This window comes from Talpa occidentalis, unplaced genomic scaffold (genome assembly GCF_014898055.3).
Source record: "Talpa occidentalis isolate TD23 unplaced genomic scaffold, MPIMG_talOcc4v2.1 talOcc4.14, whole genome shotgun sequence".
NCBI lineage: Eukaryota > Metazoa > Chordata > Mammalia > Eulipotyphla > Talpidae > Talpa > Talpa occidentalis.
This window is the reverse complement of record NW_023601433.1, coordinates 29,249,541-29,269,262: the sequence shown is the minus strand read 5'-3', so window position 1 is coordinate 29,269,262 and position 19,722 is coordinate 29,249,541. Positions and strand designations below refer to the sequence as shown.

The window sequence follows — 19,722 nt, the reverse complement described above, 5'->3', positions numbered from 1 at the left end:
CAATGTTGATAGTGTAAAATACCATAAAATAGTATAAGCCCTAAATGTTTGTTTATACTAGATCACTGTGATTCTAATGCCTAGGGTACCCTTGGAGAAGGAAGAAGAGGCTCAGAAAGCAAAAAAAAAAAAGGAGGGAGGCCTGGGGTGGAGAGAAAGGGCTGATCTATTTTCTATAGAAAGTTTTGAGTAATATCAATAGAACCATCTAGTTGCAGCTAAATTTTGTTGAACAAAATAAGCTGCATAGGTGAACTGTTGTCCATCCTCCATACTGCTGCTTCTCTCATTCTTTCCTGAGGGTTTATTTTTTTTTTACATAATAATCAGTCCTCTTACTATGTAGAGATAAATTTTTCAGGCTGTTTATCCTTGACTTATAAGAAAATACTGAGATGCAGTTTATAATTTGCATTTTAAAGCATTAGGCAAGCGACTTACAATCATTTGCTGGAATTGAAAATAGAACACATGACTTGCTTCATATTTCTTGTTTGAGAATAAAGTACAATTTTCTCTGTCATTAATATTTTGAGAATTAATTGTAAAGAAATTTGAGATTTTTAAGACAAAGGTGCTGAAGGTTTTTTAATCCCAAACTGAATATTGCTATTGCTGCAATTTTTAATTTTCTCCCTCATTCATAAAATAGTTTCAAATTCATATTTATTCTATTATCTAGTTGTTAATTCAGAGTGAGATATTGAACGACCAGCCATTCACATTTCTTATCTTACCCTTTCTAATTAATGAATGTATATTGCTTCCATGCAGTATATACAGCCTAAAATAACCATAGGGAAGATATCCTTATTAGGAATGTCACAACGGTAGATGTGAAAGTATTTCAATATGCTTGCTTGTGACTATATAAAGTAGAAGTTCAATTTAAACAATTCATTTTAATATTTTTCCTACTTTAAAGCTCAATAAACATTTGGTAAATGAATGTTGAATGTTAATGCATTCTATTTGCCCAGCTCATAAAATAGACAAAAAGGAAGCAGGTACCTTAGTAAAGGCTACAGTGACTTAAGCACTTAATCCTGATGATAGGAAGATGTTTAAATGCAACTCAGTCTTCCTTAGTGCCAAGGTCAGAAGCAGTCAATCAACTACAAAGATCTTATGCATGGTTAAGAAATCCAAGTTAATTTGTAGAATTAAATAATTCCCAGTACTATCCAGCAAAGTAGTGCTAGATCTTAGCAGTTTGTAACATAAATAACATCTATTGAATTGATTTAGATAATAGTATCTTATGCAACCCATATGGACTTAGAGTAGATGCATGCAATTATCCAGTCTCATTGGCTATTAGAATCATGAATAATAAATTTCAGAGGAATCCTGTCACCAGTGTAACTGTAGGATCTGAGTACATCACAAAAATATCCAAATGTAAATATGAAAACAAATTATCTAGATTTTTTTTATAGAGTCAACTATCTAGATTTAACTGATGACCCCAATTGAAGGGAGAGGGTAGCAAAAAGCTTGCCTTAACATAATGCTTTCCAAGTATTATAACTCTTGAAGTTTTAAAAAAAACAGTAATTGGTAAATAGTTTTTTATATCCAATATTTTAAATAATACTGTTTGAAGTGGTAGGCAGGAGATATGTATTTTTTCCCTTTGTATTTCAAAGGGACTCTTTGAAACACATGACTCTTCCTTCATAAATGATGCAGATGGGTCAGGAAATGGTCCCTTACGTGGTGGTATCTCCCCTCCCCACCCAGACAGACAAGGTGGTGTGTAATGAGTACAATGATATAGAAGCAGCACTTGCAAATAAAAATGGTTAATAGCGTATATGTCAGTGATTCCAAAGCTATCCAACATTTTAGCAGTTGGCCCCATGCTTTATAATTTTCAAGGTAACTGAAATTGTTAAATGCCTGTTTTTTTAAAAATTGACTTGTCCATTAAAAGCAGTTCTGGATATTACTGATTCAAAGGAACAATTATATTTTATAGTTACTTATTTTTTTCTTGGGAAAACTGTTATCTCATAGAGCTTATTGTGGTTTCGGGCAAATTACTATGGTTATTGATGAATCTCAGAAGTAGATGGCATTGTTTTGTAAATGTTCGTGTAATAGAACTTGGACCAGATGAAGCAGATTCCTAATTCTCATGCATCTGGTTATTTAAGGCCTCCTGCCAGGAAATGCTAAGTATCAAGGATCTTTTCTAAGAAATCAAGGACTCAACAGTACGGATTGCCTCATAATCAGGTACTTGACCCTTCAATTTATAGATTTTTTTCTGTCTTGTTTGTAGTTGAGCATTGAGATTTATTAAATGGCTTCATACTTAAATCCTAAAAGCAGGGGTAGAAAACAGAACCTGGCATTTTTCTTCAGAATTCTGTGTTTATTAAGAGGCTTATCCAGAATGTCTGTCAGTTAGCAGAGAGAAAACTCTTATTTTAAAATACATGCATACACACTTTTGGCTGAATTTTAACTCATTAAAAATCTGCTTTTTTGGAACAAACTCTGTAATATATTTGCTTAATCTTACCTGGGATTTCATTTTATATTATCAAAGAGGAAGTGGGGAGAAATGTGCTAGCATTCATATTTTAATACAGGAGTTACCAACAAAAGAAAATACAGATATTTGGTATGCCAAATAAATGCTGGCCACATAACCATAAAACAGAAGTGACCAGAGAATTAAACTACAGCATTTTATGACTTTTTTATGAAGGTGAAACTATACTACTATGCCCTTTGATGAAACAATACTATGTCCTTTTAGATATCTGGATGTGTTGATCAGTCTGTGTACAAAAATATCAAGAATGAGCATATTGCTACTTTAAATTTATTTTGGAATAAATAATAAAATTTGGAGATTTGGAAACTGGAAAGTAGGCATGCCATGCCATTCTTTGCCCATTTTTACCAGCCAGGAAGTAACAGAGGAAATGAATGCAGGTCCTCTGCTCTTTTTCCTGCAGCAACATTTTCTACTTAGTTGATGGAGTAAGAACATTATTTTTTAAGGCTCATAGACTGGTACAGTTGAATTATTCTTAACCAACTTCTAGAGTATGTCCTGTAATGTTCACTGATGTATTTATGGTAAACACTTATTTTAAATTATCACATAATATGTATTTTTTCTATAATGTAGCATTTTATTTTTTTGCCTATATATAATTACTCCAAAACTTAAAAATTCCCCCAGCATGCCCACTTTGCTTGAAAAACTAGTTTCCTTTGCAGTTGCTTGGAAGCCAAGGGGTTTCTTTGACCTGGGGCCAACTTATCTTTCCTTCTTCATGTCCAAGCCTGCTCCCCCACTTCTTCACTTCACCCCTTACCTATTTACTACTTTTCCTACATACACACCTTTTCTTACACTAGCACCTTTTGCCCCTTAATTCCTTCTCTTTAGTTCACCTTTATATTTGTGACACATTTTCTCTGGTTCTGGCTTCTAGATTGACAGATTGTTTTTCTTCCTTGAGTTGTCAAAAGGGCTTGCTCTATTCCTTCGTCATTTGTATTGTCTCTGACCAGAAGTTGACTGTCACTTTCACCTTTACTCCTCTACATAATTTGTTTTTTCTCTGGGTGCTTCCAAAAATTTTATCTTTATTACTGATTTTAAGCAATTTGATCATGATGGACCTTGGTGTCATTTTTTTCCATATTTCTTCTGACTGGCATTTGTTGAACTTCTTGAATTTATGAATTCATTCTTTTCATCTGTTTTGGTCATTTTTCATCAGTATTTCTTCAGATATTTTATCTGTTTCTCTTCTTGTTTTTCACTTCTTGTGAAACTCTGATTACCCACATTTAGCCATTGAATGTTCCACCGTTCACAGATGCACCTTTCTTTTTTTTTTCCACAGACATAGATTTAATTTCCAGAGGATGTTTGATTTAGTTCTCTTTTAATCATGATGATTCTCTTATAATGTTCATGCTTTCCTTTATCTTCTTGGACTCTGTGTGTGTGTGTGTGTGTGTGTAAAACCTCTTTTATTGTCCTTGTCCCCTAGTGATATCATCTATGTCTCCTTTTGGTCCATTTTTATTGATTTGCTTTTCATTATGGAGCTTATGCTGCTTATTTGCATAACTGGAGATTTTTCAGTTTACCACCAGAACTTGAGAATTTTACACTATTGGATACTGGAATTTTTGTATTCCTCTAAAATGTTTTATCTTTATTCTGGGATGTATTTAAATTGGAAATTAAATTTCAATTGTTTTAGAATTTGTTTTTAATTTTCTGGAAAGAGACCAAAAACCTTTCATCGAGGGCTACTTTGGCCCTACTTCTGAGACAGTGCCCTTCAGAGTGCTGGCTCAGACCCCCAGTGCATCAGAAGGCCCATCTACTCCGGCTCCTGGGAATACACGCTCCTCCTGGCTTTTGTGCTCAGTGGATTGCTCCTGCTGATCTTTTCCTGGGGTCCTTCCCCTGCCTTCAGTTAGTTTCCTCATGCATGTGCTCTACTCAATCATTGCTGGCAGATTTTTGGAACCTCTCTCTCTTTACAACTCTTCCTCACTCTGTTCCCCTGGATTTCCAGTGGTTCTCAACTCAATCTCTTCAACCCAGGGAAAATTCTGGGCTCTGTTTGGCTTTCTTTTCACTGCTCTGCAGTGTGGTTATTCTCTCCAGGCATTAAACAGGGCTTACTTCGTCTGATTTTCTCCTCTTGATGGTCCCTGCCCTGTGTTCCCTGCTATCCACTGTCACCATTGTTTCATGTATGTTGTCTAGTTTTATAGGTAAGACAGGAGAGTAAATCCAGATCTTGTTATACTGTTATGACCAGGGGCAGAAATCTAACTTACTCCTTTTACCTCCTTAAATCCTTCACGTCCTTGAATCCTTGATCAACTGTCACATCCCTAGTGAAAGTTGGTGAATCCCTTTTCTCCCCCAGAGAATTGTAACTTCATTTAGTTTTTTCATTGTTTCCCTTCCCCCAGCATTACAGCACATCTCTCTTCTATTCAGTATTATTTTGCAAGATGTACAAGCTTCCTATTGATAAATTGTAAGCTTCTTGAAAATGAATTTGAAACACATGCTTTTTCAAACCCCCACATAAAAAATGTGGCACCTAGAAGGCACTAAATAAAAGTCTACTGAATGAGTGGTATCTTTAAGGCATTTATAATATATTCACATTGTTTGATTTGTAAGAATTTGGACCTGCATTTCATACTGTGGGTAAATGAAATACATTTGCCTGCATTTGCATTCACTCTGCTTTCCTTCTTTAGTCTTTCTGCACAGTTTTACCAGTGACAGGAATGAAGGAATAATAAGCATGTTCATTAAATTCTTAGATGATCCCAAATTCCAAAGGGAATCATAATCTCAGAATATGAGATTAGCACTAATTATATCCTTGGTAAGTAGGATGAATGATCACAAATAAAGTAAAATTAAATGAAACTACAAGGTATTAAATTTTAGAAGAAACTAAGCCACGCATCCTCATAGAAATGGTTGGAACTGAGTAAGATTTTAAGAGCCATTGTGAATCACAAGTTGAAAATGTGTCAGAAAATGACATTTCCTGTTGCTGTAAGATGCTATGTAAGAATGGCAAAGATAATTATTCTTTTATAGTCATAATTATAAAACCCTTATAAATTCTGTGTCATTTCTGAAGTCTATTTTTATTTTATGAGCATTAGTAAATATAGGGTTTTAAGAAAAGAGCCATTAAAATGTTACAAATGGAGCCCTCGAAGAAACCTTATTCTCTTTATCCCTTTTGCTTTTTTATTTTCTGTAAGAACAAGGTGTATATACAGAAAATTAGCATGTTATAACAAAGAAAACATGCAAACAAAAAAGAACAACCACTGCCTTTAACTGAAACAAAGCAATGGCCTTAGTATTGGGAGTCAGTAAAGGAAAAACATGGCAAACTATTATTAACATTTGCCTGGTTTTCAAGGAGTACTGTGCTAACTGCTTTTGAGTTATACAAAAGAATGTGTGGCATCCAACTAGCTCTTTTGACTTTTCTATGTATCATGAATATATAATATCCTTTAAACCTCACAGCTATTCTATGAAATGTTATTTCCTTTTTACAAATGATGAAATTGGAGTAATTCCAGAGAAATGAATCCTATTTCAAGACAGATAGCAAATTAATAGAATAGTCTAGACTAATCTATAGGTCGCCACAACACTGTGGAACAAATGGTAATCCCACATGATCCCAACACATGAACATCTAGTTCTTTGAAATCACCAAAGTGCTGTAAAATGGAAGGCAGTAAATCTTAGTGTCCATAGTCTGGAGTTTGGACCCTCCTGTAAAATTGCTGCTGCCAATTCCCTTGAATTCCTTCAGTATTAAAAAAAAAAAAAGAACTTATTAGTTGTTTTCTACATTCTGAACTAGAAATAGGAAAGACAAACAATCCAATGTCTTTGTCCACAGTAAGCTTTTCTCTCATTTACTCCTTAGGGAGTAAGACAACCGCTTACATTATAAACTGATGCTGCTGCCACCTCCTTCCCCGTTATTTAAGAGTCAGTCATTTATATTACCTTGCCATCTCTGTTCATTATTTATTTTTATGTTGTTTTCTACTCCCCTTTAAGAATGATAAATTAATGATGAGATCCTCTTAAAGTGAGTATGAAAATTTGTGCAATGGTAAATTTGATTTATAATCGTAAATTTGATGCTGAGTTGGAAGAAATGTCCTTTGCACATCAAGGGCCTTTTTCATTAGAACAATAGACAAAGAGGAATGATTTAGCCAGAGGCTCTGTGGTGGGACAATAAGTGAGCATCTGTCAGGAGCTGTCTGCTTTCCCCATGAATTCCACGGAGTAGATCAGCTGCTCCTAGGTATGCAGTGACCATGAGACATGGGTATGAGAATAATGATAAAGTAGAATAGGGCTCTGAGTTCCAAAGAGTTTGAAATAGCATCTGTAGAAAACCCCACTTCCCTGAATACCCCCACATCCTTCCTGTTTGTATATGTGGTTTTTCGTAACAGAAAACAATTTGGGTAGTTTCTGAATGTCCAGCTATAATGCTTGAAAACTTAGGCTACATTAACACAGTAGATTGATTTTGGCAAAAAGAGGCTATTCTTTAGCCACATCTCATCAGGATTTATCTCTTGACAAATTCTGAACAGGTAAAGACATATTCCATAGTTACTGTTGAAGAGAGTCTTATCCAGTGATCATAAAATTGCCTTTTAGTTGGATAACAAGTATGATCATGTGAAGGAATTTAGTTATACAGTTGACTGGCTACCATTGAAGTCATGAAAGTGCAATGACTAGAAAGCTTCTCTGCCTTTTCCATATACTCCACTTAGAATATACCAGAAAAAAGTTTGCAGACCCATCTGGAATAATAAATTTTACAATAATCAAAAATTTGCAAGGAGACCTAGAGATAATTTTATTACCTCATCTTAGATATGAGGAGATTGTATCAGGCATGGGGTACCCTGTTAGTGTGTTCTAGAAGGTACTAGTGATGCTGCAGTTATGCTACCAGACTTCTCCAGGTAATGGTAAACATTGGTCTTTATTTGCAGAAGCAAGTCAACTTTTCTACAGATCTCTCTCTATGCATGGAGTCTGAGAAGCTATCTCTGTGCTCTGTGTCACTCTCATTGCCGCCTAGGAAACAGAGAGTACTTTTGCCATTGGCCACTGGGTCTAGCTGGTTGTTTAAGTCCTCATCACTATGGCAATAGGTCCTGCTCGAGGTCAGATCCGGTTAATGCTTTATTATTTTCTGGTTGTGACGTTTGCAATGCTAATTGTTTGTAGCAACAGATAATAGGAACCTATACAGGCTTTATTTTGACAGTCTGTGACATTTGGCAGAATAAACTAAAAACACGTTTTTCAGATAAAAGGGAGGGAAAAACAGAAAGGAAAGTCATGTATGACAGTGTTCTGTCTCACTAAGACTTGTAGAAAGACATGATGTATAAGGATCCTTTATGCCTAATAAGTAAATATAGACTACCAATACTATGAAGAAGTTTAAAACATGACCCTCTTCAACTTTAGAATGTAGTAAACTCTCAATCTCATTTTTGTTTTCATATGACATTTGTTAAGCTGCATAGGGAGCCATAGAGTGTTCCTGAGATTTTTCTGTCCTTCCTCTCACAGAACGCTCTCTCTGTGATATCCAATACAGAGAATGCAGATGGTGCAACATCCATGGCCCCACAGTAGCAAGAGTCCCACTTACACACCAGACCAGGTGGTTGGGGTTGTGATTTCTACACCTGAAAAGCAATAAAGCTTCCAATTGCTTAGTGACTTTAAGAACATTCAGACTCCAGCATTGCAGAAAGAAAACTTCCAGGAGTTGATGCAATGGTTGATTTAGCAGAGGAATGGAATAAAAATAACAACAAAATTAAGACACGAAAGACTCTGGTATTTTTGTGTTGAAACCATGTATCACATAAAAAGCCCCTTATATAATCCAGACCTCTGAAATGCCTTACAAAAAAAATACTATTTGTCTTTTCTACCCCTAGGGTAATATTGTGAGGTGTAGGGAGAGATAATTGGGAACAGACAATCTGAGTATTGAAAAATATACATTATCTGTGTGCATTATACATGATATAGAATACATAAATATATAATATAGATATTATGTAAAGCTATTGAAAGACATAATTTTTAGGACTTAATAATCCTGTGAAAAAAATTAAAAGTTTGCCATTTAGAGCATGTGTAAGTAGAAAATACAAATGGAAGTTCACAGGATATATATTAAATAAGTAGCAGAGAAAGAAAAGATGGACAGGAAGGATTTTTGTTTGCTGATCAGATTTTTTTTATTTAGTTTCACTTTCTTTACTCACTTCTTTATATTTTTTTTTCTGATAATAACTCCGCAAATGTCTGGTGCATGCAGCAGGAAAGTTAAGCTGGTGTGACTTTTTAAAAAAATGGATATTGTTTATACATGCCTAAGATAAATTGAAGTTGAATTGCTAATTAAATATTAAATTTAAAGACTTAAGATGTGTGGTCCGCAGGACCCTAAACATTTCATCATGAGATTTAAATTTCAATTCTGGTTCCTCCATTTCTCCTGTAAGAAAAGGAAAGCAATCAAAAGAGAAACCTCGCAGACTTATGTAAAAAAACTATTTATTCCTCTACAAATGTAAGTGCCTATAATAAAAGCATCTCCTTTGGATAAGAGGTAAAAGGGCTCTTCCAGGATTATGAAACCCCCGTTTCATTGCAGTAAATATTACTTATACTAACTTTCTAGAATCAAAGCTATTAATAAATCAATTCTGGTGATCATTTGAAATGAATAACTATAATTACATACTATTCATCTTATATGAGTGAAATATATATAGAACATGAATAATAATCATAATATTAATCACTATAATTTATTTCATATTTATCATGTGCCAGGTGATTTATATATATTATTTTATCTTCACAAGTGCTACATTAGATACATGACTCTATCTTGTGCAAAAGCTATGCTCTTTGTAGTATACCAGAGCTGAAGTATATTCTATAAACTGATAAGTGTATGAATCACCTTGATCATCCTGTTAAATTGCTGCCTAGGGTTCCACAGGACTGGGGCCTGTGATTCTGCATTTCTGCCAAGCTTCCATGTGATGTCACTGTGAGTGAGAAAGTTCTAAACTGCAATAATTCTGGAACACTTCAAAAGAAATGATTAAAACAAAAAAAAAAATGCTCCTATTCAACAAAATAAAGGAGACTGAGCTAAACAAGGCTGAAATGATCTCTCCATTATAGGTCATTTAGAGTCTTCAATTTGCTAATGTGCATTGTGATTTCCAAAAGAAAAATAACATATACTCCATTTTTCAATTCTATTTGGCAGAATTTTTTCTCATAAAACAAACCTCAGGATTAGAATTCACTTCAGAAGCACAACAGTTTCATATTAAAGGTAATACTTTTCCTGGAAAACATCGAAATAAAGACTTGACAGTTGTCAGTATGAAATTATATAACCATTAATGTGCCCAACATGCCAGATACTTAAAGAAATTGGGTAATGGTTGGGTGAATGCAGGGAATACAAAAGTAAATAAAGCAAGACTTGTGCCTTCAAGACGAGCCCAATTTGGTGAAAATGTTAAAAATTAATGATAGGGCAGAATTAAATTCTCAATGCCATTCAAAGAAAACTTACTGTAAGAAGTGGAAAACATGTCTGTTGAAATAAGTCAGACAAAGACAAATATACATGTGCCCTCACTTATATGTGAAATCTAAATAATGAAACAATATATCTCTCTAGATAGAGAGAATAGATTGGTAGTTACCAGAGTTGGGGGTAGGCGAAATGGGTGAAGGAGGACAAAAAACATGCAAATTTCTTGGAGATGTAATATATAAATATGACTACAGTTAATAATACTAATTAATACTAATAATGCTAAGAGAGTAGATCTTAAAAGTTCTCATCACAAGAAAACAAATTTGTAACTGTGTGATGATAGATATAAATTGGACTGATTGTGGTACTTAATTTGTACTATCTACAAAAATTGTATCATTGTGTTGTATATCTATAACTAATACAATATTTTTGCCAATTAGATCTCAATTTTAAAAATACTTCTAGATTTTCCCTAATTCTCCACATCATATTAGGTTTTTAACATCTCAAATGCTATACCTTCTATACTTTAAGTAGGTAATTGAATAAATCTGCAACTAAGAATTAATTAAAGGGCCTCCATGGTGGTGCAGTGGGTTGAGCACAGCGCTGTGGAGCTGTCCACAATCTCTGCAGCACCGGTTTGATTCCCTGCCGGCCAAGGAGATGCCCACATAGCACGGCAGACCTCTCCTGTCTCACCCGCTGCTCCCCTCAGCGGTGCTTTCGGTCCATCTGCCTGTTCTGCTCCCAGCTCTGTCTCTGGTGAATCCTCTCACCCTCCCATGCCTCTGGCCTGTACCCCAGCTCTTGTATAAATAAATAAAACCTTTTTTTAAGATTGATTTATTTATTTATACATGCACTGGGTACGGTCAGTAGCGCGGGAGGGTGAGAGAATTCACCAGAGCCAGAGGGGAGAGCGGAACAGACAGACTGACGAAGCACACTGCTGAGGGGAGCAGCGGGCGGCAGGAGAGGTCTGCGCGCCATGTGGGGACCCTCGCCTGGCGGCCAGGGATCAAACCAGCGCTGCAGAGGCTGTGGGCAGCTTCGCAACCTGACGCTCAACCGCTGCGCCACCAGGGGAGGCCCTAAATAAATCAAATCTTAAAAAAAAAAAAAGAATTAATTAAATTTTTGAAATTGAGATTGCAGAGGGAATCATTAATTTTAAACACTTGTTAATATTTTGGAATTCTCTTTTCCTTTATCTGATGTTTCCTTTATTGAAATCCTTAGACATTATAAGGATTGCTGGAGACACATGGAGGACTGAGAATACTTCCAGTATTAAGCTTGTTCCATTTTGTAAATCTCTTTGCCTTCTTTCTCCATGGAAGCAAGGCTAGAATATCAGAGAAATTTTTTTTTCCTTCAGAGTATTTCCTGAATAATTACGATCATTTATGCTTTGAATATCATCTTCAATTCAATTGCTTGGTGGGGGGAAACAGTGAGGACTCTGAGCTATTTGCTTTTTCTGCTCTGCATAAGAAGAACCTAGGCAATGAGCAGCAAGGACAGCTGTGTCGCCCCATAGTGTGGCACCATTGGCTGGCCCACTGGGGTTTTGATCAAGCTTATCTGGTCCCATTGGTCTCAGGCAGAGGCTTCCATGTTGTCACTCAGAAATGAAGAACTTTAGTATCAGTGTCGCTGGTTCTCATAGACCAGGAGAACCTCAAGATCGTCTCTGCTTTCAAATATGAATTTCCTTCTGTCTCTTTGCCACCTTTGGGCTTTTCCTCATTGGTTTACTTTCCTAATATGATTACTGACCTATTCAGCACATCCATAAGTTAGACAAAAACCATGTTCTCAAAGGGATCATGACATTTGCTCTCAGTTTAGTTGCTGTGGCGCTTCTCTTTCTGGTTTACTCCATAATCCCATCACTTTTTCTTCTTAAGGTCAGAATCATTTGTTTGAGACACACTTATTCCTTTCAGGGCAAATCTTGACTTACCTTTGGTCAAATTCTGTCTATTATGGAGGCTCCTCCCTCTTAAAAATTGCAAAACAAACAAGCCACAAAGGTAATAATATCCCCTTCTTTTAAAAAACTTTCAGATTTTAGTACATAGTTTAAATACTCACAAAAGCTGTGATGTTGAACATCTTGTGGAAAATCCTTCAGCACTTAGAGAATGCTGCTGGCCTGTGGCATTTTTCAGATTTATGAGCTTTTAGTGTATGCTTGCTCTCTAATTCAGTAGACATACGCTTGTGGAGGCCTAGTTTGTAATGGGCTCCAAGCCCAGCAGGTGAGCCTAGCCAGTATCCACATTTATATATCCGTGTGACTTTGTGACCCTCTGGTGAGTTTAGCTTAGTAATGCCTGTGATGTGAAAATTTCATTTCTCTGTGAAAATTGGGCATCAAGTAAAAGAGATAATTTCAGTAAAATGTGAAAATATGTTTAATTTGTGGTGTGAAAAGAGACACAGGAAATGTATAGCTTCCTATGAAAATGTGATTCACAGGAAAGCTAGACACCTGGATAAACATTTCAATGATCATGATTTTAAAGATTCAGGGATATTTACCATAGGACTGTTGTCCGCTATTGTGGTAGATGAGGAAACGATTGCAATAATGACTTCCTAGGTGACTGAGGGAAGACCCATTATGCTCAGAAAGTGGAGCCAGTGGGGTGAGGATGTTCACACAGGAAAATACTGGATTTCAAATATAAAGAATCACACGCCTTAGTTCCCAGTCACACTACAAAATGAAAGTACTCACATGAGTTTTAGATCAATTTGTCATAGAAGTGAGATTCAAGAAAAATAGACTTCTTTAAGTTCCCATTTCTGATAGTGCTATTTCTTTTCAGTTGCTGAGTTGCCCAACTTTGAGATTTCAAAAGCATTTTAATACCTGAAGTATTTTGTGACCCCTCCCTCCTGCCTTCCATTTTGTGGCATTCTCAATGTTTCCTTCTGTCTCTTTGCCACCTTTGGGCTTTTCCTCATTGGTTTAATTTCCTAAGACTGTTTAGTGGATTATTCTCACACCACCACCAGGATGCTCTATGAAAAAAAAAGAGAAAAATAAAAGAAAATTTATTAATACAGCGTATCCTCTTCTAGGACATTCTCATACAGAAATACTCACTGAATAGGATAAAGATAAATATATCAATTGTTTGTTACAGTTTTATTTGGAAAAAGAATTCTATATGTGTATGTTATACTGACTGTGTCCCAGGTGCTGTTCTTTTGTTTATGTATATTATGTCATTTAATCCTCAATATAATCCTATGATGAAGAGTTTTTTATTTAATGGCTAGAGTAGAAAACAGAGGCAAAGAGATATTTGTTACAGTTTTATTTGTGACAAAATAATTGCCTGACCCAAGTATCTGTCAATACATAAATGATGAAATGTATTCTAGTGCATACCAGGGGTCACAAACTTTTTCGGCAAAGGGTCAGATAGTAATATTTTAGACTTTACAGGCCATATAGTTTCTATCATAATTACTGATCCATCTCAAAAGATTAAAAGTGGATCTGCCACTCATAAGCATCTACCCAAGAAATTCAAAATACTAATTTGAAGGGCGATTTGCACTCTCCCATGTTTACTGCAGTGCTATTTACAATAGCTAAATTATGGAAACAACCTAAATGCCCCCAAACAGAAAGATGTGGTATGTATACACACACACACACACACACACACACACACACACACACACACACACACACAATGGAATATTACTCAGTGATCAAAAAAGTTAAACCCATGGCATTTATGGCAACATGGATTGAGCTCAAAGGGATAATGCCAAGTGAAATGAGTCAGAGGAGAAAAATACTGATAGTGTCACTAATATATGGAACATAGAGAAACCAACCTAAGGTTCAGATGAAGACAAGCTTAAAAACTAACCCTTGAAAGCTGACTATGGAGCTGAACCATCCAGAGGGGGTGGGGAGGGAGAAAGAAAGAACAAAGAGGGAAGGTAGCACAAGGGACTATGGTAATAGACTATGGGTGATTTGGTGGTGGGTGCACTAAGGTGATGACATCTGGTGGGGGGATCCTATTATTACTTCAGTTAAAATAAATAAATGATAATATTAATTTTGAAAAGAAATTTACCATACACAATATATAAACAATTGAGTGTGGCTATGTTCCAGTAAAATTATAGTACAAAATAAAGTGGGTAGAGGTATTGCTTTGGCTCCTTGGCTGCGAAGCCCTGCTTTATATTACTATGAAAATATTAGTATTATAAATCTGTATGTGCTGACAGAAAAGATATATTGGTAGGTAAAACAGTATACTACAAATAAACCAATATATTTGTTATCCTATCTCTCTTTGTGGTTCTGTCTTCATTGAAAAGATAGATACTGGGCCATCCTGGTGGTGCAGCAGATTGAGCGCAGCACTGTCAAACTGTCCACAGCCTCTGCAGTGCGGGTTCAATCCCGGCCGGTCGCAGAGATACCCACATGGCGCAGCAGACCTCTCCTCTCTCACCCACTGCTCCCCTCAGCAGTGTATTTCAGTCAATCTGCCTATTCTGTTCCCCACTGTGTCTCTGGTGAATCCTCTCACCCTCCCGCACATCTGCCCTGTACCCTGGTTCTTATATGCATAAATAAATAAATATTTTTAAAAAGAGAGAGATACTACACAGAGGGATAGAGAGACATACACTAACAGAAATAAATAGATGAAATAGTGCATAAGAGAAAAAACCCAGACGATTATATACTAATGGTTATTGTTACAAGAGGACAGGCATGGAGGCAAAGAAGCTTTCCTCTTTTATATACATCATGTTTTTATATGTGATGTATGGTTTAAACTTTTACTTGATTATATTATGGAAAAAGATAGAAAAAATGAATGTTCTCCAAAAATGTGTGTCTTCTCAGTCTTCTTTCCTGGTCTCATCTCTCATCAAGCTGCCTCCTCTGCAGGTTGTCCTTGCTCCCACAGCACTGCCTGCCCTCTGTGATCCCAGCTTCTACCAGTACTACCTGTTTCTCTTAACTGCTTTTGCTCTGCTACTCCCCCAGACTTGCTCATATTTCATAACCCAGGCTAGACGTCCTGTTCTCTCTCCTCTCTCCAATCTTTGCCATCTTCTATAGCCAGAAGTTGCTCCCCGACTTTATTTTAATGCATATCTGTTTCTGTTCCCCATATCCGCTCTTAGACTGAGTGTCTTCAGGCAAGGATATTGTCTTGTCATTTCTGAACCCCCACAATGAGTACAGAGCTTAGTGCAAAGTGAACCCTCATTAAATCCATGCAGATGAAGACTAGTTAAGGAAAGAAATATTTTGAGTATCTTGGTATAATGGGGGATATTAACATTGAAATTGAAAATGTTCAGTAAGATCCACAGTGTAGACTCAGATGGCAAAACGTTTTAAACATCACCATGTAGAATATGTCTATTTATTTATAATCTATACAAGTGTACATTTGGTTCTGCTTTACTGCTGAAAGGTCTTCGTCATTTTAGGTATCATCTGTGTAGCTTTTTACCTGGCAAGTCAGACAACACATTCTATTCAAGATGTTGACTTTTTAGCTATATTCATAGTGAATGTATTTGGCTAAAAGTTATAAAATATCCTAACAATAGCTAGATAATTAAGTGCTTACTTGTCTCTAATATGAAGAATTCTTAACAGGGCTTGAACTGGAACTAGCTGTCAGTGCTGGCATAAAGGGCAAAAATCTTTTGGTCTTGCAGTGTGCTGTTTTGATTAGCACATTAGCTTTCATCTCTGTCCTTGTTGCTTCATGGTTACAATGTGATTGTTGTACCACCAGGAATCACGTCCACGTTTGAATCAAGAATTAAAGTACAGGAGCAAAACACTTTCTTCTTTTTGTTTTTTTAATTGTTACAAAGCAGTCTTCTCTTACCTTCTTACCTTACATTTCACTGGCCCCATTATATCAATATATCATGTATTATCAATAGTCAAGGGAAATGAAATGAAGATGACTAGTTGAGATCAATTATGATTCAGCCCCTAGATAGAGAAGGATATGTATACCTTTCCTAAATTAAAGAAATCTCCTCCTGTACCCAAATACACAGGGATTTTGTGAGAATGGAAGGCAAAAACTGTATGCACCAATATTGCTTAGCTTTTGTCTAATTAGTAGGTGATTGGGCTTAGATATACTAGAAAAAATTAATGAAATTTGATAATAGAGGAATTCTTGTTATATTTTTTACCAGCTATGCGAATCTTAGATAACTATTTAACCTCTCTCGACTTTCTGTCGTAGCTATAAAATAGGAGGTAATACTAAATATCTCATGGGATTATTGTGAGAACTAAATCAGAGTGGCCGGCCTCAAAGCTATAGTCTACACCATGTGGTTGGCTTGTCAGCAATACCAAGACCATCTTTTACTGGATTGAACTTAATAGAAGATTCTGTGTCCTTGAATTTCAGTCATTTGAGTCCACTGGTGTCACTGTCCTTTGTACGGTCGTGGCTAGGTCAGGTTAGATATAAAATAGATACTTTTAAAGTATGAAATACATGTTTGATTAGTCACAGCAGAAACACCTAGGCTATGTGGTTATATAAGAGAGGGTCAAAGTATTCACAGCAGTTTCTGTGTTACTTATTCATAAAAGCCAAATATTGTTTCAGCATAGGAAAAAGAAAGATTTGTACAATCAGGATGTAGAAAAAGAAAATTTAATTTAGGAACCACTGCAAAATGAGATTTCTTTTGAGTCTGAAGTCCTTGGATGGCATAGCTTTGATCAAATACAGGGTTTTGTTCATTTACAATGACAGACATTCCATTAAATAAAATAATGAATCAGAGGGATTACATTATGTTTCAGAATAGTGTCTACCATGTTGGGCTCTTCACCTGTACTTTTCTTCCTACAGCTTTGTCCAAAATCTGGGGTTTCATGGGGTCATTGAAAGATGTGGGTGAAGTTCCTCAATTTAGAGACAAGAACTACCTTGTTGGACATTCCTACTGATAAAACAGATCAAGAAGGTTTTGCCTTCACAAAGGAAAAGGACACCCTGAACCCCTCAGGCTTTTTCCAAAAGCTTTTCTGAGATGCAGATGGGGAAGGATTTGAAAAAGAGAAAGGGTTTCCTTAAACCTGACACTGCAGTAGTTCTAGAACACCTGTGTCACTGGAGATTATTAAGCTCTTAGAGAAAAAGAATCTAAAAAGCACCAAAATGCCAAAACCCTCCAATGTATTCTTTATATGAAATCTGCCTTTTTGGAGACCTTACTGAATTAAAATTTTTGCTGTAGGTGATATTTGATAGCCCTCCTTTATCTGACAGCCTCTCTTATCTGATCTAATTTGGGGTCATGGATTTAAAAAAAAAAAACTTCACTTTATCTCTTTAGAGTTGACCAAAAAAAACAAGATCAGCTTTGAGAATGACTAAAATATCAAACAATAACTTTATTTTTGACATCCGCATTAATAATCCAGTAACACTTTTATATTTATTATTAAAGCAGTAGTTTAAAGTTTCCTAGTGCAATGAGATAGATGTTATTTCTTCAAGAATATTTGAACGGCAGCTTTGCATAATTATGTATTACTCCCTGAAAAGTACTTATTTGGGAAACTCCAGGTACACTTTTTATGTTTAATACAGTGAGCTTTTTAAGAGGTTTAGGACTGTCTGAAAATGTTCAAGATTATAGCCAGATGGGAGGGATTTTATAGTTTTCAAAACCTGACCTAAAAAATTCGGCTGTGAAAAAGGTTTAAAAACACATATTATCTTTTGTAGTATGAATAGAGAAATGTCCTGGGATCTTCTTAAAGAGAGGATTCAATGCAGCTTTAACAGAAGATTCGCTGCAGCTTTCACTGGTACTCTTAGAACTTTCGAAGTCTCAGTGCAACCTTGCAATTACTGTTTTCCCCTGGTGGGTGCTGACTTCCACGATGCCTGCAGCGGCTTGATCAAGAGTCCATTTTAGGCTGGTGAGGAAAGTACGAGGTGTTGTAAAAACTAAATTGTAGAATCAGGTCGCGTTATGGGACAAACATGTGGCATCTTGCCCCAGTCGTTACATAATCAGTGGAAAAGAGAAACAGGCGACCATGGGTCAGAGTTTGAGGAAAAGCAGCCTGCAATTTAGAGCTGCAGCTAGTGATAACAGATCAGAAAAAAAAAATGGGTTTTTTTTTTTTTTAAGATTTATGTATTTGTACAAGATCTGGGGTACCAGTCAGAGGCACAGGAGAGTGAGAGGATTCACCAGAGAAGGAGTGGGGAGCAGAACAGGCAGACAGACCAAAAGCACTGCTGAGGGGAACAGCCAGCAAGACAGGAGAGGTCTGCTGCACCATGTGGGTATCTCCCTGGCTGGCCGGGAATCAAACCCGTGCTGCAGAGGCTGGGGACAGCTTCACAATGCTGCGCTCAACCCACTATGCCACCAGGGAGGCCCCCAGAAAAAATGTTTTAGTCAGTACAGATTCATTTATAAGAATGGAGGTTTCTAGGAAAGGTTAATTTGGTTATAATGTCCTGCAGCACCTCAACCCTCAGAGACTTTTCATATGTAGTATTTGTAGGTGTGAAGTCGACTGTTTTATACATGTTCCAGTGAAAGAAGCCTGGTGCATTTTGTGCGTCCTTGCTTTCTTTCATGCTTGGTGCTTGTTGGTTGTTTCTCCATTTGTTTTCTTGGTGTTGGCTTCTCTGTTGAAAGGAGCATCACATACTGATTTAGCCTCTGGACATTTCTCCATTTACCTCCAAAGTGGCACAGCACGGAGGCTGAAATCATAGACCACGGAACCTTCGCCTGAATCTAAAAATTCACCCACTACTGACTTTGCCTCGATTTTTTCATGAGTAAAATTAGGACAATAATAGTTCCAACTTTATGAAGTTGTTATAAAAATTACATAAGCTAATGATTATAAAGTCTTAAACAGTATCTAAAACACAGTAAGCATTATAGGTTACTTAAATATAATTTTAAAATTTAGTACATAATAGGAGTTATTAAAGATGATAATATTGAAAATGATTATTCAATATATTTTCATCTCTCTCAGTGTTGCTGTTCAGAACTAGATACCATACTCCACATCTCCCTTACCCTTTTCATAAAATTTTACAGGAAAAAAGGGAAGGAATAAAAAGAAAGGAAAGAAGAGAAAGAAAACACTGTACCCCTGGAAAAGAAACTGATAAATGGGGACATCCTCAAGGGTCTAATCATAGGGTGGAATATAAAGTCACACACCCATCATGCAGGAGTAGGAACAATAATTTTCTCAACCAACATTCTTGACTGTGTGTTTAATGCACTGGACTATTTGTGTTATTGAACTGATGGTTGTGAACGATCAGAAAATAGAAGACATCCCTGAGAGAAACAAGAGCTCACCAAAAGAAAGTCATACCAACATCGCCATCTATTTGATCAAAGAGATTAGTAGAGGGAAATGTTGTACATCTTGATTTCAGAAAGATTTGACAGTTTCTCAAAGTATTGGGATTGAGGAAAAAAATACAGATCGCTTAAT

The 19,722-nt window shown here is 36.2% G+C and overlaps 1 protein-coding gene across 8 annotated transcripts in view; it reads left to right on the top strand.

The window, feature by feature from the left end:
- CHRM3 (cholinergic receptor muscarinic 3) overlaps positions 1 to 19,722 on the top strand; it is a 520,419-nt gene that overhangs the window by 359,024 nt on the left and 141,673 nt on the right. For 6 of the 8 annotated variants that reach the window (XM_054694890.1, XM_054694889.1, XM_054694891.1 and 3 more), the window contains one exon: positions 2,160 to 2,241. The exons of the other annotated variants lie outside the window; for them this stretch is intronic. The gene's annotated coding sequence lies outside the window, so the exon portion shown is untranslated. The remainder of the gene's footprint in view (positions 1 to 2,159; positions 2,242 to 19,722) is intronic. 8 annotated transcript variants of the gene reach the window in all.